We start from the raw sequence: 26349 nt of genomic DNA on the forward strand, positions 1-26349 counted from the left end.
GAACACATTAATTATGTGACATACATCACAATTTTGTCGACTTTAAGTCCTTGTAATGAATTGTTTTGTGAAAGGTGGTGGTTATCATCATCACTATTATTGAAGGAAGAAAGGATACAAGTATTCTTTTAATAAAAATACCTGCTCTGATTCGCCAGAAGACAGTGATACCCTTTTAACCACCGTCTGACTGGCGGATGAAAGGATGGATCTGGAAGGTGGTGGTTATCATCATCACTATTATTGAAGGAAGAAAGGATACAAGTATTCTTTTAATAAAAATACCTGCTCTGATTCGCCAGAAGAAAGTGATACCCTTTTAACCACCGTCTGACTGGCGGATGAAAGGATGGATCTGGAAGGTGGTGGTTATCATCATCACTATTATGGAAGGAAGAAAGGATACAAGTGTTATCTTAATAAGAAAGTGATACCCTATCTGAAATGACATCATTGCTGCATGACTCCAACCCTCCTGGTTTATTGGAAGGTTCTTCATTTCTGTTAGAAAGGTGACGGTGATCAGTAGTAACTGGTGAGAGGAACATTTTCATTGTGTGACATGCATTACAATCTTTTGTCGACTCAAAGTCGTAATGAATTGTATTTATTTATCATTTTGTGAAAGGTGGTGGTTATAATCATCATCATTACTATTATTGAAGGAAGGATATAAGTATTATTTTATTAATACCTGCTCTGATTCGCCAGAAGAAAGTGATACCCTGTCCGAAATGACATCATTGCTGCATTATTCCAACCCTCCTGGTTTATTGGATTGTTTTAAGGTTCTTAATATCTGTTAGAAAGGTGGTGGCTGTCAGTAATAATTGGTGATAGGAACACATTAATTATGTGACATACATCACAATTTTGTCGACTTTAAGTCCTTGTAATGAATTGTTTTGTGAAAGGTGGTGGTTATCATCATCACTATTATTGAAGGAATAAAGGATACAAGTATTCTTTTAATAAAAATACCTGCTCTGATTCGCCAGAAGACAGTGATACCCTTTTAACCACCGTCTGACTGGCGGATGAAAGGATGGATCTGGAAGGTGGTGGTTATCATCATCACTATTATTGAAGGAAGAAAGGATACAAGTGTTATCTTAATAAGAAAGTGATACCCTATCGGAAATGACATCAATGCTGCATGACTCCAACCCTCCTGGTTTATTGGAAGGTTCTTCATTTCTGTTAGAAAGGTGACGGTGATCAGTAGTAACTGGTGAGAGGAACATTTTCATTGTGTGACATACATCACAGTATTTTGTCCACTTAAAGTATTTGTAATGAATTGTTTTTTAAAAGGTGGTGTTTATCATCATCACTATTATTGAAGGAAGAAAGGATACAAGTGTTCTTTTAATAAGAAAGTGATACACTATCTGAAATGACATCACTGCTGCATGACTCCAACCCTCCTGGTTTATTGGATTCTTGTAAGGTTCTTAATTTCTGTTAGAAAGGTGGCGGTTATCAGTAGTAACTGGCGAGGAGATCGTTTGTATTAATTATGTGACATACATCACAATCTTTTGTCGACTCAAAGTCGTTGTAATTAATTGTTGTGTGAAAGGTGGTGGTGATCATCATCACTATTATTGAAGGAAGAAAGGATACAAGTGTTATCTTAATAACATCATTGTTGCATGACTCCAACCCTCCTGGTTTATTGGAAGGTTCTTCATTTCTGTTAGAAAGGTGACGGTGATCAGTAGTAACTGGTGCGAGGAACATTTTCATTGTGTGACATGCATTACAATCTTTTGTCGACTCAAAGTCGTAATGAATTGTATTTATTTATCATTTTGTGAAAGGTGGTGGTTATAATCATCATCATTACTATTATTGAAGGAAGAAAGGATATAAGTATTATTTTATTAATACCTGCTCTGTTTCGCCAGAAGAAAGTGATACCCTGTCCGAAATGACATCATTGCTGCATTATTCCAACCCTCCTGGTTTATTGGATTGTTTTAAGGTTCTTAATATCTGTTAGAAAGGTGGTGGCTGTCAGTAATAATTGGTGATAGGAACACATTAATTATGTGACATACATCACAATTTTGTCGACTTTAAGTCCTTGTAATGAATTGTTTTGTGAAAGGTGGTGGTTATCATCATCACTATTATTGAAGGAAGAAAGGATACAAGTATTCTTTTAATAAAAATACCTGCTCTGATTCGCCAGAAGACAGTGATACCCTTTTAACCACCGTCTGACTGGCGGATGAAAGGATGGATCTGGAAGGTGGTGGTTATCATCATCACTATTATTGAAGGAAGAAAGGATACAAGTATTCTTTTAATAAAAATACCTGCTCTGATTCGCCAGAAGAAAGTGATACCCTTTTAACCACCGTCTGACTGGCGGATGAAAGGATGGATCTGGAAGGTGGTGGTTATCATCATCACTATTATGGAAGGAAGAAAGGATACAAGTGTTATCTTAATAAGAAAGTGATACCCTATCTGAAATGACATCATTGCTGCATGACTCCAACCCTCCTGGTTTATTGGAAGGTTCTTCATTTCTGTTAGAAAGGTGACGGTGATCAGTAGTAACTGGTGAGAGGAACATTTTCATTGTGTGACATGCATTACAATCTTTTGTCGACTCAAAGTCGTAATGAATTGTATTTATTTATCATTTTGTGAAAGGTGGTGGTTATAATCATCATCATTACTATTATTGAAGGAAGGATATAAGTATTATTTTATTAATACCTGCTCTGATTCGCCAGAAGAAAGTGATACCCTGTCCGAAATGACATCATTGCTGCATTATTCCAACCCTCCTGGTTTATTGGATTGTTTTAAGGTTCTTAATATCTGTTAGAAAGGTGGTGGCTGTCAGTAATAATTGGTGATAGGAACATTTACATTAATTATGTGACATACATCACAATTTTGTCGACTTTAAGTCCTTGTAATGAATTGTTTTGTGAAAGGTGGGGGTTATCATCATCACTATTATTGAAAGAAGAAAGGATACAAGTATTCTTTTAATACAAATACCTGCTCTGATTCGCCAGAAGAAAGTGATACCCTTTTAACCACCGTCTGACTGGCGGATGAAAGGATGGATCTGGAAGGCGGTGGTTATCATCATCACTATTATTGTAGGAAGAAAGGATACAAGTGTTATCTTAATAAGAAAGTGATACCCTATCGGAAATGACATCAATGCTGCATGACTCCAACCCTCCTGGTTTATTGGACGGTTCTTCATTTCTGTTAGAAAGGTGACGGTGATCAGTAGTAACTGGTGAGAGGAACATTTTCATTGTGTGACATGCATTACAATCTTTTGTCGACTCAAAGTCGTAATGAATTGTATTTATTTACCATTTTGTGAAAGGTGGTGGTTATAATCATCATCATTACTATTATATAAGAAAGGATATAAGTATTATTTTATTAATACCTGCTCTGTTTCGCCAGAAGAAAGTGATACCCTGTCCGAAATGACATCATTGCTGCATTATTCCAACCCTCCTGGTTTATTGGATTGTTTTAAGGTTCTTAATATCTGTTAGAAAGGTGGTGGCTGTCAGTAATAATTGGTGATAGGAACATTTACATTAATTATGTGACATACATCACAATTTTGTCGACTTTAAGTCCTTGTAATGAATTGTTTTGTGAAAGGTGGTGGTTATCATCATCACTATTATTGAAGGAAGAAAGGATACAAGTATTATTTTAATAAAAATACCTGCTCTGATTCGCCAGAAGAAAGTGATACCCTTTTAACCACCGTCTGACTGGCGGATGAAAGGATGGATCTGGAAGGCGGTGGTTATCATCATCACTATTATTGTAGGAAGAAAGGATACAAGTGTTATCTTAATAAGAAAGTGATACCCTATCGGAAATGACATCAATGCTGCATGACTCCAACCCTCCTGGTTTATTGGACGGTTCTTCATTTCTGTTAGAAAGGTGACGGTGATCAGTAGTAACTGGTGAGAGGAACATTTTCATTGTGTGACATGCATTACAATCTTTTGTCGACTCAAAGTCGTAATGAATTGTATTTATTTACCATTTTGTGAAAGGTGGTGGTTATAATCATCATCATTACTATTATATAAGAAAGGATATAAGTATTATTTTATTAATACCTGCTCTGTTTCGCCAGAAGAAAGTGATACCCTGTCCGAAATGACATCATTGCTGCATTATTCCAACCCTCCTGGTTTATTGGATTGTTTTAAGGTTCTTAATATCTGTTAGAAAGGTGGTGGCTGTCAGTAATAATTGGTGATAGGAACATTTACATTAATTATGTGACATACATCACAATTTTGTCGACTTTAAGTCCTTGTAATGAATTGTTTTGTGAAAGGTGGTGGTTATCATCATCACTATTATTGAAGGAAGAAAGGATACAAGTATTATTTTAATAAAAATACCTGCTCTGATTCGCCAGAAGAAAGTGATACCCTTTTAACCACCGTCTGACTGGCGGATGAAAGGATGGATCTGGAAGGCGGTGGTTATCATCATCACTATTATTGAAGGAAGAAAGGATACAAGTGTTATCTTCATAAGAAAGTGATACCCTATCGGAAATGACATCATTGCTGCATGACTCCAACCCTCCTGGTTTATTGGAAGGTTCTTCATTTCTGTTAGAAAGGTGACGGTGATCAGTAGTAACTGGTGAGAGGAACATTTTCATTGTGTGACATGCATTACAATCTTTTGTCGACTCAAAGTCGTAATAAATTGTTTTGTGAAAGGTGGTGGTTATCATCATCATCATTACTATTATTGAAGGAAGAAAGGATATAAGTATTATTTTATTAATACCTGCTCTGTTTCGCCAGAAGAAAGTGATACCCTGTCCGAAATGACATCATTGCTGCATTATTCCAACCCTCCTGGTTTATTGGATTGTTTTAAGGTTCTTAATATCTGTTAGAAAGGTGGTGGCTGTCAGTAATAATTGGTGATAGGAACATTTACATTAATTATGTGACATACATCACAATTTTGTCGACTATAAGTCCTTGTAATGAATTGTTTTGTGAAAGGTGGTGGTTATCATCATCACTATTATTGAAGGAAGAAAGGATACAAGTATTCTTTTAATAAAAATACCTGCTCTGATTCGCCAGAAGAAAGTGATACCCTTTTAACCACCGTCTGACTGGCGGATGAAAGGATGGATCTGGAAGGTGGTGGTTATCATCATCACTATTATTGAAGGAAGAAAGGATACAAGTATTCTTTTAATAAAAATACCTGCTCTGATTCGCCAGAAGAAAGTGATACCCTTTTAACCACCGTCTGACTGGCGGATGAAAGGATGGATCTGGAAGGCGGTGGTTATCATCATCACTATTATTGAAGGAAGAAAGGATACAAGTGTTATCTTAATAAGAAAGTGATACCCTATCGGAAATGACATCATTGTTGCATGACTCCAACCCTCCTGGTTTATTGGAAGGTTCTTCATTTCTGTTAGAAAGGTGACGGTGATCAGTAGTAACTGGTGAGAGGAACATTTTCATTGTGTGACATGCTTTACAATCTTTTGTCGACTCAAAGTCGTAATGAATTGTATTTATTTATCATTTTGTGAAAGGTGGTGGTTATAATCATCATCATTACTATTATTGAAGGAAGGATATAAGTATTATTTTATTAATACCTGCTCTGATTCGCCAGAAGAAAGTGATACCCTGTCCGAAATGACACCATTGCTGCATTATTCCAACCCTCCTGGTTTATTGGATTGTTTTAAGGTTCTTAATATCTGTTAGAAAGGTGGTGGCTGTCAGTAATAATTGGTGATAGGAACATTTACATTAATTATGTGACATACATCACAATTTTGTCGACTTTAAGTCCTTGTAATGAATTGTATTGTGAAAGGTGGTGGTTATCATCATCACTATTATTGAAGGAAGAAAGGATACAAGTATTATTTCAATAATACCTGCTCTGATTCGCCAGAAGAAAGTGATACCCCAATCTGAAATGACATTGTTGCTGCATGACTCCAACCCTCCTGGTTTATTGGATTGTTTTAAGGTTCTTAATATCTGTTAGAAAGGTGGCGGTGATCAGTAATAACTGGTGAGAGGAACATTTACACTAATTATGTGACATACATTGCAATTTTGTCGACTTCAGGTCTTTGTAACGAATTGTTTTGTGAAAGGTGGTGGTTATCATCATCACTATTATTGAAAGCAGAAAGGATACAAGTATTCTTTTAATAAAAATACCTGCTCTGATTCGCCAGAAGAAAGTGATACCCTTTTAACCACCGTCTGACTGGCGGATGAAAGGATGGATCTGGAAGGCGGTGGTTATCATCATCACTATTATTGTAGGAAGAAAGGATACAAGTGTTATCTTAATAAGAAAGTGATACCCTATCGGAAATGACATCATTGTTGCATGACTCCAACCCTCCTGGTTTATTGGAAGGTTCTTCATTTCTGTTAGAAAGGTGACGGTGATCAGTAGTAACTGGTGAGAGGAACATTTTCATTGTGTGACATACATCACAGTATTTTGTCCACTTAAAGTATTTGTAATGAATTGTTTTTTAAAAGGTGGTGTTTATCATCATCACTATTATTGAAGGAAGAAAGGATACAAGTGTTCTTTTAATAAGAAAGTGATACACTATCTGAAATGACATCACTGCTGCATGACTCCAACCCTCCTGGTTTATTGGATTGTTGTAAGGTTCTTAATTTCTGTTAGAAAGGTGGCGGTTATCAGTAGTAACTGGCGAGGAGATCGTTTGTATTAATTATGTGACATACATCACAATCTTTTGTCGACTCAAAGTCGTTGTAATTAATTGTTGTGTGAAAGGTGGTGGTGATCATCATCACTATTATTGAAGGAAGAAAGGATATAAGTATTATTTCAATAATACCTGCTCTGATTCGCCAGAAGAAAGTGATACCCCAATCTGGAATGACATCATTGCTGCATGACTCCAACCCTGCTGGTTTATTGCATTGTTTTAAGGTTCTTAATGTATTTTAGAAAGGTGGCAGTGATCAGTAATAATTGGTGAGAGGAACATTTACATTAGTTATGTGACATACATCACAATTTTGTCGACTTCAGGTCTTTGTAATGAATTGTTTTGTGAAAGGTGGTGGTTATCATCATCACTATTATTGAAGGAAGAAAGGATACAAGTATTCTTTTAATAAAAATACCTGCTCTGATTCGCCAGAAGAAAGTGATACCCTTTTAACCACCGTCTGACTGGCGGATGAAAGGATGGATCTGGAAGGTGGTGGTTATCATCATCACTATTATTGAAGGAAGAAAGGATACAAGTGTTATCTTAATAAGAAAGTGATACCCTATCGGAAATGACATCATTGTTGCATGACTCCAACCCTCCTGGTTTATTGAAAGGTTCTTCATTTCTGTTAGAAAGGTGACGGTGATCAGTAGTAACTGGTGAGAGGAACATTTTCATTGTGTGACATGCATTACAATCTTTTGTCGACTCAAAGTCGTAATGAATTGTATTTATTTATCATTTTGGGAAAGGTGGTGGTTATAATCATCATCATTACTATTATTGAAGGAAGAAAGGATATAAGTATTATTTTATTAATACCTGCTCTGTTTCGCCAGAAGAAAGTGATACCCTGTCCGAAATGACATCATTGCTGCATTATTCCAACCCTCCTGGTTTATTGGATTGTTTTAAGGTTCTTAATATCTGTTAGAAAGGTGGTGGCTGTCAGTAATAATTGGTGATAGGAACATTTACATTAATTATGTGACATACATCACAATTTTGTCGACTATAAGTCCTTGTAACGAATTGTTTTGTGAAAGGTGGTGGTTATCATCATCACTATTATTGAAGGAAGAAAGGATACAAGTATTCTTTTAATAAAAATACCTGCTCTGATTCGCCAGAAGAAAGTGATACCCTTTTAACCACCGTCTGACTGGCGGATGAAAGGATGGATCTGGAAGGCGGTGGTTATCATCATCACTATTATTGAAGGAAGAAAGGATACAAGTATTCTTTTAATAAAAATACCTGCTCTGATTCGCCAGAAGAAAGTGATACCCTTTTAACCACCGTCTGACTGGCGGATGAAAGGATGGATCTGGAAGTGCGGTGGTTATCATCATCACTATTATTGAAGGAAGAAAGGATACAAGTCTTATCTTAATAAGAAAGTGATACCCTATCGGAAATGACATAATTGTTGCATGACTCCAACCCTCCTGGTTTATTGGAAGGTTCTTAATTTCTGTTAGAAAGGTGACAGTGATCAGTAGTAACTGGTGAGAGGAACATTTTCATTGTGTGACATGCATTACATTCTTTTGTCGACTCAAAGTCGTAATGAATTGTATTTATCATTTTGTGAAAGGTGGTGGTTATAATCATCATCATTACTATTATTGAAGGAAGAAAGGATACAAGTATTATTTTATTAATACCTGCTCTGTTTCGCCAGAAGAAAGTGATACCCTGTCCGAAATGACATCATTGCTGCATTATTCCAACCCTCCTGGTTTATTGGATTGTTTTAAGGTTCTTAATATCTGTTAGAAAGGTGGTGGCTGTCAGTAATAATTGGTGATAGGAACATTTACATTAATTATGTGACATACATCACAATTTTGTCGACTTTAAGTCCTTGTAATGAATTGTTTTGTGAAAGGTGGTGGTTATCATCATCACTATTATTGAAGGAAGAAAGGACACAATTATTCTTTTAATAAAAATACCTGCTCTGATTCGCCAGAAGAAAGTGATACCCTTTTAACCACCGTCTGACTGGCGGATGAAAGGATGGATCTGGAAGGCGGTGGTCATCATCATCACTATTATTGAAGGAAGAAAGGATACAAGTGTTATCTTAATAAGAAAGCGATACCCTATCGGAAATGACATCATTGCTGCATGACTCCAACCCTCCTGGTTTATTGGAAGGTTCTTCATTTCTGTTAGAAAGGTGACGGTGATCAGTAGTAACTGGTGAGAGGAACATTTTCATTGTGTGACATGCATTACAATCTTTTGTCGACTCAAAGTCGTAATGAATTGTATTTATTTATCATTTTGTGAAAGGTGGTGGTTATAATCATCATCATTACTATTATTGAAGGAAGAAAGGATGTAAGTATTATTTTATTAATACCTGCTCTGTTTCGCCAGAAGAAAGTGATACCCTGTCCGAAATGACATCATTGCTGCATTATTCCAACCCTCCTGGTTTATTGGATTGTTTTAAGGTTCTTAATATCTGTTAGAAAGGTGGTGGCTGTCAGTAATAATTGGTGATAGGAACATTTACATTAATTATGTGACATACATCACAATTTTGTCGACTTTAAGTCCTTGTAATGAATTGTTTTGTGAAAGGTGGTGGTTATCATCATCACTATTATTGAAGGAAGAAAGGATACAAGTATTCTTTTAATAAAAATACCTGCTCTGATTCGCCAGAAGAAAGTGATACCCTTTTAACCACCGTCTGACTGGCGGATGAAAGGATGGATCTGGAAGGCGGTGGTTATCATCATCACTATTATTGAAGGAAGAAAGGATACAAGTGTTATCTTAATAAGAAAGTGATACCCTATCGGAAATGACATCATTGTTGCATGACTCCAACCCTCCTGGTTTATTGGAAGGTTCTTCATTTCTGTTAGAAAGGTGACGGTGATCAGTAGTAACTGGTGAGAGGAACATTTTCATTGTGTGACATGCATTACAATCTTTTGTCGACTCAAAGTCGTAATGAATTGTATTTATTTATCATTTTGTGAAAGGTGGTGGTTATAAGCATCATCATTACTATTATTGAAGGAAGAAAGGATACAAGTATTATTTTATTAATACCTGCTCTGATTCGCCAGAAGAAAGTGATACCCTGTCCGAAATGACATCATTGCTGCATTATTCCAACCCTCCTGGTTTATTGGATTGTTTTAAGGTTCTTAATATCTGTTAGAAAGGTGGTGGCTGTCAGTAATAATTGGTGATAGGAACATTTACATTAATTATGTGACATACATCACAATTTTGTGGACTTTAAGTCCTTGTAATGAATTGTTTTGTGAAAGGTGGTGGTTATCATCATCACTATTATTGAAGGAAGAAAGGATACAAGTATTCTTTTAATAAAAATACCTGCTCTGATTCGCTAGAAGAAAGTGATACCCTTTTAACCACCGTCTGACTGGCGGATGAAAGGATGGATCTGGAAGGTGGTGGTTATCATCATCACTATTATTGAAAGAAGAAAGGATACAAGTATTATTTTAATAAAAATACCTGCTCCGATTCGCCAGAAGAAAGTGATACCCTTTTAACCACCGTCTGACTGGCGGATGAAAGGATGGATCTGGAAGGTGGTGGTTATCATCATCACTATTATTGAAGGAAGAAAGGATACAAGTGTTATCTTAATAAGAAAGTGATACCCTATCGGAAATGACATCATTGCTGCATGACTCCAACCCTCCTGGTTTATTGGAAGGTTCTTCATTTCTGTTAGAAAGGTGACGGTGATCAGTAGTAACTGGTGAGAGGAACATTTTCATTGTGTGACATGCATTACAATCTTTTGTCGACTCAAAGTCGTAATGAATTGTATTTATTTATAATTTTGTGAAAGGTGGTGGTTATAATCATCATCATTACTATTATTGAAGGAAGAAAGGATATAAGTATTATTTTATTAATACCTGCTCTGTTTCGCCAGAAGAAAGTGATACCCTGTCCGAAATGACATCATTGCTGCATTATTCCAACCCTCCTGGTTTATTGGATTGTTTTAAGGTTCTTAATATCTTTTAGAAAGGTGGTGGCTGTCAGTAATAATTGGTGATAGGAACATTTACATTAATTATGTGACATACATCACAATTTTGTCGACTTTAAGTCCTTGTAATGAATTGTTTTGTGAAAGGTGGTGGTTATCATCATCACTATTATTGAAGGAAGAAAGGATACAAGTATTCTTTTAATAAAAATACCTGCTCTGATTCGCCAGAAGACAGTGATACCCTTTTAACCACCGTCTGACTGGCGGATGAAAGGATGGATCTGGAAGGCGGTGGTTATCATCATCACTATTATTGAAGGAAGAAAGGATACAAGTGTTATCTTAATAAGAAAGTGATTCCCTATCGGAAATGACATCATTGTTGCATGACTCCAACCCTCCTGGTTTATTGGAAGGTTCTTCATTTCTGTTCGAAAGGTGACGGTGATCAGTAGTAACTGGTGAGAGGAACATTTTCATTGTGTGAAAATACATCACAGTATTTTGTCCACTTAAAGTATTTGTAATTAATTGTTTTTTAAAAGGTGGTGTTTATCATCATCACTATTATTGAAGGAAGAAAGGATACAAGTGTTCTTTTAATAAGAAAGTGATACACTATCTGAAATGACATCACTGCTGCATGACTCCAACCCTCCTGGTTTATTGGATTGTTGTAAGGTTCTTAATTTCTGTTAGAAAGGTGGCGGTTATCAGTAGTAACTGGCGAGGAGATCGTTTATATTAATTATGTGACATACATCACAATCTTTTGTCGACTCAAAGTCGTTGTAATTAATTGTTGTGTGAAAGGTGGTGGTTATCATCATCACTATTATTGAATGAAGAAAGGATATAAGTATTATTTCAATAATACCTGCTCTGATTCGCCAGAAGAAAGTGATACCCCAATCTGGAATGACATCATTGCTGCATGACTCCAACCCTGCTGGTTTATTGCATTGTTTTAAGGTTCTTAATGTATTTTAGAAAGGTGGCAGTGATCAGTAATAATTGGTGAGAGGAACATTTACATTAGTTATGTGACATACATCACAATTTTGTCGACTTTAAGTCCTTGTAATGAATTGTTTTGTGAAAGGTGGTGGTTATCATCATCACTATTATTGAAGGAAGAAAGGATACAAGTATTCTTTTAATAAAAATACCTGCTCTGATTCGCCAGAAGAAAGTGATACCCTTTTAACCACCGTCTGACTGGCGGATGAAAGGATGGATCTGGAAGGTGGTGGTTATCATCATCACTATTATTGAAGGAAGAAAGGATACAAGTGTTATCTTAATAAGAAAGTGATACCCTATCGGAAATGACATCATTGTTGCATGACTCCAACCCTCCTGGTTTATTGAAAGGTTCTTCATTTCTGTTAGAAAGGTGACGGTGATCAGTAGTAACTGGTGAGAGGAACATTTTCATTGTGTGACATGCATTACAATCTTTTGTCGACTCAAAGTCGTAATGAATTGTATTTATTTATCATTTTGGGAAAGGTGGTGGTTATAATCATCATCATTACTATTATTGAAGGAAGAAAGGATATAAGTATTATTTTATTAATACCTGCTCTGTTTCGCCAGAAGAAAGTGATACCCTGTCCGAAATGACATCATTGCTGCATTATTCCAACCCTCCTGGTTTATTGGATTGTTTTAAGGTTCTTAATATCTGTTAGAAAGGTGGTGGCTGTCAGTAATAATTGGTGATAGGAACATTTACATTAATTATGTGACATACATCACAATTTTGTCGACTATAAGTCCTTGTAACGAATTGTTTTGTGAAAGGTGGTGGTTATCATCATCACTATTATTGAAGGAAGAAAGGATACAAGTATTCTTTTAATAAAAATACCTGCTCTGATTCGCCAGAAGAAAGTGATACCCTTTTAACCACCGTCTGACTGGCGGATGAAAGGATGGATCTGGAAGGCGGTGGTTATCATCATCACTATTATTGAAGGAAGAAAGGATACAAGTATTCTTTTAATAAAAATACCTGCTCTGATTCGCCAGAAGAAAGTGATACCCTTTTAACCACCGTCTGACTGGCGGATGAAAGGATGGATCTGGAAGTGCGGTGGTTATCATCATCACTATTATTGAAGGAAGAAAGGATACAAGTCTTATCTTAATAAGAAAGTGATACCCTATCGGAAATGACATAATTGTTGCATGACTCCAACCCTCCTGGTTTATTGGAAGGTTCTTAATTTCTGTTAGAAAGGTGACAGTGATCAGTAGTAACTGGTGAGAGGAACATTTTCATTGTGTGACATGCATTACATTCTTTTGTCGACTCAAAGTCGTAATGAATTGTATTTATCATTTTGTGAAAGGTGGTGGTTATAATCATCATCATTACTATTATTGAAGGAAGAAAGGATACAAGTATTATTTTATTAATACCTGCTCTGTTTCGCCAGAAGAAAGTGATACCCTGTCCGAAATGACATCATTGCTGCATTATTCCAACCCTCCTGGTTTATTGGATTGTTTTAAGGTTCTTAATATCTGTTAGAAAGGTGGTGGCTGTCAGTAATAATTGGTGATAGGAACATTTACATTAATTATGTGACATACATCACAATTTTGTCGACTTTAAGTCCTTGTAATGAATTGTTTTGTGAAAGGTGGTGGTTATCATCATCACTATTATTGAAGGAAGAAAGGACACAATTATTCTTTTAATAAAAATACCTGCTCTGATTCGCCAGAAGAAAGTGATACCCTTTTAACCACCGTCTGACTGGCGGATGAAAGGATGGATCTGGAAGGCGGTGGTCATCATCATCACTATTATTGAAGGAAGAAAGGATACAAGTGTTATCTTAATAAGAAAGCGATACCCTATCGGAAATGACATCATTGCTGCATGACTCCAACCCTCCTGGTTTATTGGAAGGTTCTTCATTTCTGTTAGAAAGGTGACGGTGATCAGTAGTAACTGGTGAGAGGAACATTTTCATTGTGTGACATGCATTACAATCTTTTGTCGACTCAAAGTCGTAATGAATTGTATTTATTTATCATTTTGTGAAAGGTGGTGGTTATAATCATCATCATTACTATTATTGAAGGAAGAAAGGATGTAAGTATTATTTTATTAATACCTGCTCTGTTTCGCCAGAAGAAAGTGATACCCTGTCCGAAATGACATCATTGCTGCATTATTCCAACCCTCCTGGTTTATTGGATTGTTTTAAGGTTCTTAATATCTGTTAGAAAGGTGGTGGCTGTCAGTAATAATTGGTGATAGGAACATTTACATTAATTATGTGACATACATCACAATTTTGTCGACTTTAAGTCCTTGTAATGAATTGTTTTGTGAAAGGTGGTGGTTATCATCATCACTATTATTGAAGGAAGAAAGGATACAAGTATTCTTTTAATAAAAATACCTGCTCTGATTCGCCAGAAGAAAGTGATACCCTTTTAACCACCGTCTGACTGGCGGATGAAAGGATGGATCTGGAAGGCGGTGGTTATCATCATCACTATTATTGAAGGAAGAAAGGATACAAGTGTTATCTTAATAAGAAAGTGATACCCTATCGGAAATGACATCATTGTTGCATGACTCCAACCCTCCTGGTTTATTGGAAGGTTCTTCATTTCTGTTAGAAAGGTGACGGTGATCAGTAGTAACTGGTGAGAGGAACATTTTCATTGTGTGACATGCATTACAATCTTTTGTCGACTCAAAGTCGTAATGAATTGTATTTATTTATCATTTTGTGAAAGGTGGTGGTTATAATCATCATCATTACTATTATTGAAGGAAGAAAGGATACAAGTATTATTTTATTAATACCTGCTCTGATTCGCCAGAAGAAAGTGATACCCTGTCCGAAATGACATCATTGCTGCATTATTCCAACCCTCCTGGTTTATTGGATTGTTTTAAGGTTCTTAATATCTGTTAGAAAGGTGGTGGCTGTCAGTAATAATTGGTGATAGGAACATTTACATTAATTATGTGACATACATCACAATTTTGTGGACTTTAAGTCCTTGTAATGAATTGTTTTGTGAAAGGTGGTGGTTATCATCATCACTATTATTGAAGGAAGAAAGGATACAAGTATTCTTTTAATAAAAATACCTGCTCTGATTCGCTAGAAGAAAGTGATACCCTTTTAACCACCGTCTGACTGGCGGATGAAAGGATGGATCTGGAAGGTGGTGGTTATCATCATCACTATTATTGAAAGAAGAAAGGATACAAGTATTATTTTAATAAAAATACCTGCTCCGATTCGCCAGAAGAAAGTGATACCCTTTTAACCACCGTCTGACTGGCGGATGAAAGGATGGATCTGGAAGGTGGTGGTTATCATCATCACTATTATTGAAGGAAGAAAGGATACAAGTGTTATCTTAATAAGAAAGTGATACCCTATCGGAAATGACATCATTGCTGCATGACTCCAACCCTCCTGGTTTATTGGAAGGTTCTTCATTTCTGTTAGAAAGGTGACGGTGATCAGTAGTAACTGGTGAGAGGAACATTTTCATTGTGTGACATGCATTACAATCTTTTGTCGACTCAAAGTCGTAATGAATTGTATTTATTTATAATTTTGTGAAAGGTGGTGGTTATAATCATCATCATTACTATTATTGAAGGAAGAAAGGATATAAGTATTATTTTATTAATACCTGCTCTGTTTCGCCAGAAGAAAGTGATACCCTGTCCGAAATGACATCATTGCTGCATTATTCCAACCCTCCTGGTTTATTGGATTGTTTTAAGGTTCTTAATATCTTTTAGAAAGGTGGTGGCTGTCAGTAATAATTGGTGATAGGAACATTTACATTAATTATGTGACATACATCACAATTTTGTCGACTTTAAGTCCTTGTAATGAATTGTTTTGTGAAAGGTGGTGGTTATCATCATCACTATTATTGAAGGAAGAAAGGATACAAGTATTCTTTTAATAAAAATACCTGCTCTGATTCGCCAGAAGACAGTGATACCCTTTTAACCACCGTCTGACTGGCGGATGAAAGGATGGATCTGGAAGGCGGTGGTTATCATCATCACTATTATTGAAGGAAGAAAGGATACAAGTGTTATCTTAATAAGAAAGTGATTCCCTATCGGAAATGACATCATTGTTGCATGACTCCAACCCTCCTGGTTTATTGGAAGGTTCTTCATTTCTGTTCGAAAGGTGACGGTGATCAGTAGTAACTGGTGAGAGGAACATTTTCATTGTGTGAAAATACATCACAGTATTTTGTCCACTTAAAGTATTTGTAATGAATTGTTTTTTAAAAGGTGGTGTTTATCATCATCACTATTATTGAAGGAAGAAAGGATACAAGTGTTCTTTTAATAAGAAAGTGATACACTATCTGAAATGACATCACTGCTGCATGACTCCAACCCTCCTGGTTTATTGGATTGTTGTAAGGTTCTTAATTTCTGTTAGAAAGGTGGCGGTTATCAGTAGTAACTGGCGAGGAGATCGTTTATATTAATTATGTGACATACATCACAATCTTTTGTCGACTCAAAGTCGTTGTAATTAATTGTTGTGTGAAAGGTGGTGGTTATCATCATCACTATTATTGAATGAAGAAAGGATATAAGTATTATTTCAATAATACCTGCTCTGATTCGCCAGAAGAAAGTGATACCCCAATCTGGAATGACATCATTGCTGCATGACTCCAACCCTGCTGGTTTATTGCATTGTTTTAAGGTTCTTAATGTATTTTAGAAAGGTGGCAGTGATCAGTAATAATTGGTGAGAGGAACATTTACATTAGTTATGTGACATACATCACAATTTTGTCGACTTTAAGTCCTTGTAATGAATTGTTTTGTGAAAGGTGGTGGTTATCATCATCACTATTATTGAAGGAAGAAAGGATACAAGTATTCTTTTAATAAAAATACCTGCTCTGATTCGCCAGAAGAAAGTGATACCCTTTTAACCACCGTCTGACTGGCGGATGAAAGGATGGATCTGGAAGGTGGTGGTTATCATCATCACTATTATTGAAGAAAGAAAGGATACAAGTATTATTTCAATAATACCTGCTCTGATTCGCCAGAAGAAAGTGATACCCCAATCTGAAATGACATCGTTGCTGCATGACTCCAGCCCTCCTGGTTTATTGGATTGTTTTAAGGTTCTTAATATCTGTTAGAAAGGTGGCGGTGATCAGTAATAACTGGTGAGAAGAACATTTACATTAATTATGTGACATACATTGCAATTTTGTCGACTTCAGGTCTTTGTAACAAATTGGTTTGTGAAAGGTGGTGGTTATCATCATCACTATTATTGAAAGAAGAAAGGATACAAGTATTCTTTTAATAAAAATACCTGCTCTGATTCGCCAGAAGAAAGTGATACCCTTTTAACCACCGTCTGACTGGCGGATGAAAGGATGGATCTGGAAGGCGGTGGTTATCATCATCACTATTATTGAAGGAAGAAAGGATACAAGTGTTATCTTAATAAGAAAGTGATACCCTATCGGAAATGACATCATTGCTGCATGACTCCAACCCTCCTGGTTTATTGGAAGGTTCTTCATTTCTGTTAGAAAGGTGACGGTGATCAGTAGTAACGGGTGAGAGGAACATTGACATTATGTGACATACATCACAATATTTTGTCCACTTCAAGTCTTTGTAATTAATTGTTTTGTGAAAGGTGGTGGTTATCGTCATCACTATTATTGAAGGAAGGAAAGACCCAAGTATTCTTTTAGTAACAATACCTGCTCCGATTCACCGTAAGAAAGTGATACCATGTCCGAAATTACTCAATCACAATCTTTTGTCAACTCAAAGTCGTTGTAATGAATTGTTTTGTGAAAGGTGGTGGTTATCATCATCATCACTTATTGAAGGAAGAAAGAATATAAGTATTTTTTTAATACCTGCTCTGATTCGCCAGAAGAAAGTGATACACTATCTGAAATGACATCATTGCTACATTAATCCAGCCCTCCTGGTTTATTGGATTGTTGTAAGGTTCTTAATTTATCTTAGAAAGGTGGTGGTTATCAGTAGTAACTGGCGAGGAGATCATTTATATTAATTATGTGACATACATCACAATATTTTGTGGACTCAAAGTCGTTGTAATGAATTGTTTTGTGAAAGGTGGTGGTTATCATCATCATCATCACTATTATTGAAGGATACAAGTATTCTTTTAATAATGCCTGCTCTGATTCGCCAGAAGAAAGTGATACCTTACACCAACCTTCCTGGTTTATTGGATTGTTGTAAGGTTCTTTATTTTTGTCAGAAAGGTGGCGGTGATCAGTAGTAACTGGTGAGAGGAACATTTACATTATGTGACATGCATAACAATCTTTTGTCGATTTCAAGTCCTTGTATTGAATTGTTTTTGGCGAAAGGTGGCGGTTAGCATCAATAACTGGAATAAATATGAAGCTTATGATGCGTGCGCGGCTTTTTGTTGGTGTTATTTTTATGTCTATGTATTCTGTGATGAAAGGAGGTGGCAGGAGGCACACAGCGAGCTTGCATAAACTTTAAAAAATATTTTGTCCACTTCAAGTCTTTGTAATGAATTGTTTTGTGAAAGATGGTGGTTATCATCATCACTGTTATTGGAGGAAGGATACAAGTATTCTTTTAACAAACAATACCTGCTCTGATTCGCCAGAAGAAAGTGATACCCTGTCCGAAATGACATCATTGCTGCATGACTCCAACCCTCCTGATTTATTGGCTTGTTGTAAGGGTCTTAATTTCGGTTAGAAAGGTGGCGGTTATCAGTAGTAACTGGTGAGCGGAACATTTATATTAATTATGTGACATACGTCACAATCTTGTCGACTTTAAGTCCTTGTAATGACTTGTTTTGTGAAAGGTGGTGGTTATCATCATCACTATTGAAGGAAGGAGTGTTGGGATGAGAAAGGATACAAGTATACTTTTAACAATACCTGCTCTGATTCGCCAGAAGAAAGTGATACACTATCTGAAATGACATCATTGCTACATTAATCCAACCCTCCTGGTTTATTGGATTGTTGTAAGGTTCTTAATTTCTGTTAGAAAGGTGGCGGTTATCAGTAGTAACTGGCGAGGAGATCATTTATATTAATTATGTGACATACATCACAATATTTTGTGGACTCAAAGTCGTTGTAATGAATTGTTTTGTGAAAGGTGGTGGTTATCATCATCACTATTACTGAAGGAAGGAAGGATACAAGTATTCTTTTAATAATACCTGCTCTGATTCGCCAGAAGAAAGTGATACCTTACACCAACCTTCCTGGTTTATTGGATTGTTGTAAGGTTCTTTATTTTTGTTAGAAAGGTGGCGGTGATCAGTAGTAACTGGTGAGAGGAACATTTATATTATGTGACATGCATAACAATCTTTTGTCGATTTCAAGTCCTTGTATTGAATTGTTTTTGCCGAAAGGTGGCGGTTAGCATCAATAACTGGAATAAATATGAAACTTATGATGCGTGCGCGGCTTTTTGTTGGTGTTATTTTTATGTCTATGTATTCTGGAAAAGGAAAGGAGGTGGCAGGAGGCACACAGCGAGCTTGCATAAACTTTAACAAATATTTTGTCCACTTCAAGTCTTTGTAATGAATTGTTTTGTGAAAGATGGTGGTTATCATCATCACTGTTATTGGAGGAAGGACACAAGTATTCTTTTAACAAACAATACCTGCTCTGATTCGCCAGAAGAAAGTGATATACACTATCTGAAATGACATCATTGCTACATTACTCCAACCCTCCTGGTTTATTGGCTTGTTGTAAGGTTCTTAATTTCTGTTAGAAAGGTGGCGGTTATCAGTAGTAACTGGTGAGAGGAACATTTGTATTAATTATGTGACATACGTCACAATCTTGTCGACTTTAAGTCCTTGTAATGACTTGTTTTGTGAAAGGTGGTGGTTATCATCATCACTAATATTGAAGGAAGGAGTGTTGGGATGAGAAAGGATACAAGTATTCTTTTAACAATACCTGCTCTGATTCGCCAGAAGAAAGTGATATACACTATCTGAAATGACATCATTGCTACATTACTCCAACCCTCCTGGTTTATTGAATTGTTGTAAGGTTCTTAATATTTGTTAGAAAGGTGGTGGTCACCAGTAGTAACTGGTGAGAGGAACATTTACATTAATTATGTGACATACATCACAATCTTGTCGACTTTAAGTCCTTGTAATGTATATGTATGTATGTATGTGTGTATAAATAGATACAGATATGGCCTAAATGACATATCTGCAACGTTCCCTCTAAGGTGAGCGAGGATGAAAGATTCGTGGATGAGGAAAGTGAGAGTGAAGGACTAGAGTGCAGTGCAGGACGTATCTTTTTTTCGCTCTGTCCGTAACTTAGGTACAAGGGTTCATTGGATTCCACACTTTCTCCTTTTTCTATTGTGGATCATGGATTTGTATTTTAAACCACCTCGAATACTATATCCTCTTGAAAATGAGAGTCGAGAACGCGAAATGGACATTCACAGTGACTTTTATCTCCACGACAATACATCGGCGAAGTTCTTTAGCTACTGAGCTAACGTGATAGCATCGGGCTCAAATGCAGATAGAAACAAAATAAATAAATCCCTGACTGGAAGGATAGACAGAAGATCAACAATACTATTAAACCATGGACATGTAACTACACGGTTAATAATTCCCAGCTTGGCGAAGCTTAACAATGCTGTTGCTAACGACGCCATTGAAGCTAACTTAGCAACGGGACCTCACAGAGCTATGATAAAAACATTAGCGCTCCACCTACGCCAGCCCTCATCTGCTCATCAACACCCGTGCTCACAACTTTCTTCTTTGCAGTCTTCATTGTTCCTTAAACAAATTGCAAAAGATTCACCAACACAGATGTCCAGAATACTGTGGAATTTTGAGATGAAAACAGAGCTTTTTTTGTATTGGATTCAATGGGGTACCGATACTTCCATTTCAACGATTGACGTCACGCGCATACGTCATCATACATAGACGTTTTCAACCGGAAGTTTAGCGGGAAATTTAAAATTGCACTTTATAAGTTAACCCGGCCGTATTGGCATGTGTTGCAATGTTAAGATTTCATCATTGATATATAAACTATCAGACTGCGTGGTCGGTAGTAGTGGCTTTCAGTAGGCCTTTAAATAAATACTAATAAAAATATATTTTTTACAAACAGGAAGTTGCAGGAATGTACACATGATCCCCTGCTTACATCTCATTGTGCAACATGTGAATGTTTTAATGGGAACTAAATGCAATGTCTGGAAGGGGTACAAATCATTTCCAAAGCAGGACCTCCACCCAGACAAACAATACAAGTACACAGTTCATGAAAAATAATATTTTTTGTTATTGTCATTGTAAGTGGGCCTAAACACTTATATTAGAATATGGAAATGACTGCTGTCATTTGATTATAATAATAAGAGAATGTTGTCTTCCGTATCGCCTGCCCCATCACTAGCTGCCATGTTGGCTCTGTGTGTACGTTTATTAATCCGTGCAAATTCAAATGTTTCTCAACGTCTGTGCAGGAACGTATTTGGCCGACCTCAGTGGAAATACGCGCCGTGTTTTTCTGCACCCCGAGTGGGCGCCAAGTAAACACTGCAGCACTCAGCCGCTTCCAAGATGTAGCAATTAGCAGTTCATGTCAAACCCCCCAAAAAAGCTCATTTGGCTGCAGTTTGTGATAAGTGCCTCATCAGCTTATCAGGCCACAAGTCCCAATTTGGGGTCAGAGATTTGTTGTAAATAGTCTCCCTGCCGCCATGTCCGGCACGTCGTTAGCAACGTGAGCGGCGGAAAGTGCGAATAAAATATGACATCACCAGCATCGCACGTTTATAAATCAGCAGTGAAGCTTAAGTCTTTATGTCCGTCTGTCAGTACGTGCAGCAGACATGTGAGGTGCGCAAACAAATCGAGTATCTTGAACGGCTTTTTGAAATTAACGTTCTGGAGCCGTTTTTTTTTAATGTACGTGCAGATGCAGATACGGCGTCACCCGACTAAAAACTGGACTACAATATGAGTTAAAGGAAACCTAACAGCATTTGGAATCACTTTTTAAATTATGTTGAATTTTTTATAGTTTTTTAAAATTTTTATTGAAATTGTTTTTTCATTTACTTTTATTGTTTTTAATTATTTATTTGTTGCTTGTTTTTTTATTTTTTTTTTTTACTGTTTTTATTTATTTTAAATTGCTTTAATTTATTTATTTTTAACTGATTTTATTTTTTTAATATGTTATTTACTTTTAACTGTTTATTTTCAATTGTTTTATACATTCCTCATTCGTGTTTATTTTAATAGTTTCATTTGTTTACTTTTCTGGTTCATTATTCTGATGTGTAAAGTTCAAGCGTACGCACACGATTCACAATAATGATTTTTATTCTGCTGTTATTTATACTTTTTATATACATGATTGTAAGATACATCCTCAGATGCACTGGGACACATCCTCAGTGATGTGCCTGAGATCACCGGGGGTTTCGGGTCTTTCAACATCATACCCCCTCCCTCAGGTGACCCAGCCAGGGTTGATCAGACCCCAGCTTGTGTCCCAGTAGCATTGGCCCACAGTTCGCTCCTCCTGATCCAAAGCCATCTAGAGGCTCTCTCTACGGCCTCCATGGTGGTCTTGATGGCCTTCCTTTCCCCATCACCCGTGATGCCAAGTAGTGTTAACACCTTGCACAGTGAGCGGCCAGCAAAGCCTCTACACCCCACTTCAATGGGCTCACAGCGTGCCTTCCAGCCTCCTCTACGGCATTGCTCAACTAGCTCCTGATACTTTGATCGCTTCCGCTCGTTTGCCTCCTCTATGCGATCCTCCCAAGGAACTGTCAGCTCTATCAGTAGCACCTGCCGTGAAGATACTGATGTAAGCAAGATGTCTGGCCTCAACGAAGTTGTTGTGACGTAGTTTGGAAACTTGAGCTGCTTGCCCAAGTCCACTCGAAGATCCCAGTCCAATGCTGAGGTGAGGAGCCCGGCTGCTGGTTTGGGCTGTGACTGTGGCTGCTCTCCAGCCCTGACAAAGGCAATTCTCCTCTTGCCAAGTTGTTGCTTGCTGCTGTTGTTTTTTGCCACGGCTTTAGCTATGGCTTCAGCAACGGTCTTCAGCACTTGGTCGTGTCGCCAACGGTAGCGGCCCTCCCCCAGAGCTTTAGAGCAGCTGCTTAGGATGTGCTCCAGCGAGCCTTTCCTGGAGCACAGCACACAGGCTGGAGAGTCAATCATGCCCCAGAGATGGAGATTGGCTGGGCTGGGTAGGACGTCGTAGACAGCTTGAACCATGAACTTAATGCGCTGGGGTTCAGCCAGCCTGATCTCAGACCAGGTCACCCTCCTCTCCAGTGCACCTTCCCACCTTGTCCATGCTCCCTGCTGCTGCATACCTACCATCCTGCTGGTTCGTTCCTCCTCAACCTCTGCACGCACCTCCTTCAGGACTAGCTGGCGTTTGTCTTTACCACGTGCCTTCTCATAGTGAGGTTGGGGGAAGGCTCCCAGCCCAGCACGGCCTGTTGCCACCGTGCCCACCAGGGCCCTATGTCTCAGCCGAGACTCAGCAACCTCCAGGCTTTCCTGAGCCCTCCACTTCCTGCCAGTTCGCACCACGATGCCCGCTGATGCCACTTTGGAGTCCTTGGAGTCACGATAGAGCAAAGCCTCTCGAGTGCGAGAGACCCTGAACTCCTCGTCCAGGCTACTGAAAGGAAGCTGGAGCTTGTTAGTCTTCCCATACAGTGCTGTGCTGCACAGGCTGCGTGGAAAGCCCATCCATCGGCGGAGGTAGCTGCTGATCTTCCTCTCCAGAGTCTCCACTGTTGACAGAGGAACCTCATACAACAACAGAGGCCAGAGTATCCGGGGTAAGACGCCATGCTGGTAAATCCATGCCTTAAACCGGCCAGGCAAGCCAGACTTGTCTACAGCCGATAATCACGTCTCCAGTTCTTTGATGGTCGTTTGGATTGCTGCAGTATCCCTGAGACTACAGTCGAAAACCTTGCCCAGGCTCTTGACCGGTTTCTCTGTGATAGATGGGATTGCTGTGCCATCCACGAAGAAGCGGAACTTGTCTGCCAGTTTTCCCTTCTTCAGAACCATCGACCTGGATTTAGTTGGTTTAAAGCTCATTCTTGCCCAGGAGATGAGCTTTTCCAGGCCCTGGAGTATCCATCTTGCGCCGGGCACTGATGTAGTTGTGACAGTGAGATCGTCCATAAAGGCTCTGATGGGGGGCTGTCGAGTTCCAGACTTCGACAGAGGGCCTCTGCATTCCCTTTCACCTGCCTTGACTACCATGTTCATGGCTAGGGCAAAGAGGCAAACTGAGATTGTACACCCAGTTATAATGCATTTTTCAAGCTTGTGCCAATCTGATGTTATGCTCCCGGAAGTGACCCTGAACCTGAAGTTCCCGTAGTAATTCAGGATGAGGTCTTTGATCTTCTTGGGTACATGGTGTCGGACCAGGGTAGTCTCCACGAGCTTGTGGGGTATGGAGCCATACGCATTGGCAAGGTCAAGCCAAAGCACAGCAAGGTCTCCCTTACCCTCCCGCGCCTCCCTAATCAGCCGGGAAACTAAACCGGTATGTTCCAGGCATCCTGACACACCTGGGATTCCACCTTTCTGGACCAAGGTGTCAATGTAGGCATTCTTGAGGAGGAAGTTAGTCAACCTTCTGGAAAGGATGCTGAAGAAGATCTTTCCCTCAACGCTAAGGAGCGAGATGGTCCTGAACTGCTCCAGCTTGGTGGAATTCTCCTCTTTAGGTATCCAAACACCCTCAGCCTGCCTCCACTGGTCTGCAACAGTTCCTCTGCGCCAAATCACTCGCAGGATCCTCCAAAGGATTCTAAGGAGTTCCGGGCATCGCTTGTACACCTTGTAGGGTACTCCACTGGGTCCTGGAGCTGAACTGGCTCTGGCTGCAGTAACAACCTCCTGGATTTCCTTCCAGGTGGGCTCGCTGGTGATGAAATTGACAGTGGGAGATGGTATGTCCAATAAGGCACTGAGGGGCCCTAGCTCTTTCTCTTTTTCAGGGTCACTCAGGTTGTTTTTCAAGAAGTTGTTAACTTCTTCTTTAGAGCAAACTAGACACCCACTGCGCTTCTGCCCCAACAGCTGTTTGATAAATCCAAATGGATTAGCTATGAATGTAGTTCGCTTCCTGGCTCTCTCTCTCCTGCGCCTCCTGTGCCATTCAGCTCTACGTAGGGTCGTCAGTTTCTTCCTGATGATGTTCCGGAGTTCAGCCAATGGCGCCTTGTCCTCCTCAGATGCTGCCTTGTACTGCCTTGCCAGGGACCGGAGCTCCTGCCGCAGTTGATGGATCTGTTCTGCCCTTCGTTTCATGGTGTAGTTAGAACTGATGGGCTTGTCCTCTTCCACACCGAACCTCTCTGCTCCATACGAAACAATGATGGTGGTCATGATCTGAAGCAGTCTGTCGACATCCCCTTTGGCTATTGATTCGATGATTCTGGCTGTGATCTCGTCGAATTGGTGCCACACTTTGTGTTGGCTTGCAGGAGGCCACTTGATACGAGGCTGCTTAATTACTTTGCTGGGAGCTTGAGGGTTTATCACATGGAGGTTCTGGGCTCTGTGGGGTGTCTCCCGGCCGGGCTCCTCCGTCGTCTCACCAGGACTCGGTCCTGTGCGCTGTGTGTCACTCTCCTGCACCAAGCATTTCATTCGACCCTGATGGATTTTTAGGCCACGCTCGTTCTTGAGGCTCTTGCGTCGTTAAGCCGTTTGCTAAAGTCGTCAGCGTTGGGTCCGTCCTGTTGGGGAACTCATCCTCCCCCCCTCTCGGGTTCCCCTGGGGGTATTTCTCAGTAGGTCGTTCTGTATCTCAGTTGGGTTTCTCCCTCACGGAAGATGCAGGTTGGGATGCTACCCCTTGCTGCCCCGGTCACCGTCTTTCCGAGCTGTCAATTGTCTCTCCAATCGTCACCAGTCTACTCCTGGTTGCCTCCCAGCCTGTTCCTGGGTGTCAATGGCTATGCCAGTCCGAAATGATTGTAAGATACATCCTCAGATGCACTGGGACACATCCTCAGTGATGTGCCTGAGATCACCGGGGGTTTCGGGTCTTTCAACATCATACCTCCTCCCTCAGGTGACCCAGCCAGGGTTGATCAGACCCCAGCTTGTGTCCCAGTAGCATTGGCCCACAGTTCGCTCCTCCTGATCCAAAGCCATCTAGAGGCTCTCTCTGCGGCCTCCATGGTGGTCTTGATGGCCTTCCTTTCCCCATCACCCGTGATGCCAAGTAGTGTTAACACCTTGCACAGTGAGCGGCCAGCAAAGCCTCTACACCCCACTTCAATGGGCTCACAGCGTGCCTTCCAGCCTCCTCTACGGCATTGCTCAACTAGCTCCTGATACTTTGATCGCTTCCGCTCGTTTGCCTCCTCTATGCGATCCTCCCAAGGAACTGTCAGCTCTATCAGTAGCACATTTTATTCTTATGT

General features: G+C 39.0%; 1 pseudogene; it reads right to left on the bottom strand.

Moving 5' to 3' along the window:
- The window catches only part of LOC133636382 (uncharacterized), a 33631-nt pseudogene extending 8328 nt beyond the window's left edge, over positions 1-25303 (bottom strand).
- Positions 25304-26349: the final 1046 nt, after the last annotated feature.

The sequence above is a fragment of the Entelurus aequoreus genome, linkage group LG20 (assembly GCF_033978785.1).
Source record: "Entelurus aequoreus isolate RoL-2023_Sb linkage group LG20, RoL_Eaeq_v1.1, whole genome shotgun sequence".
Lineage (NCBI taxonomy): Eukaryota > Metazoa > Chordata > Actinopteri > Syngnathiformes > Syngnathidae > Entelurus > Entelurus aequoreus.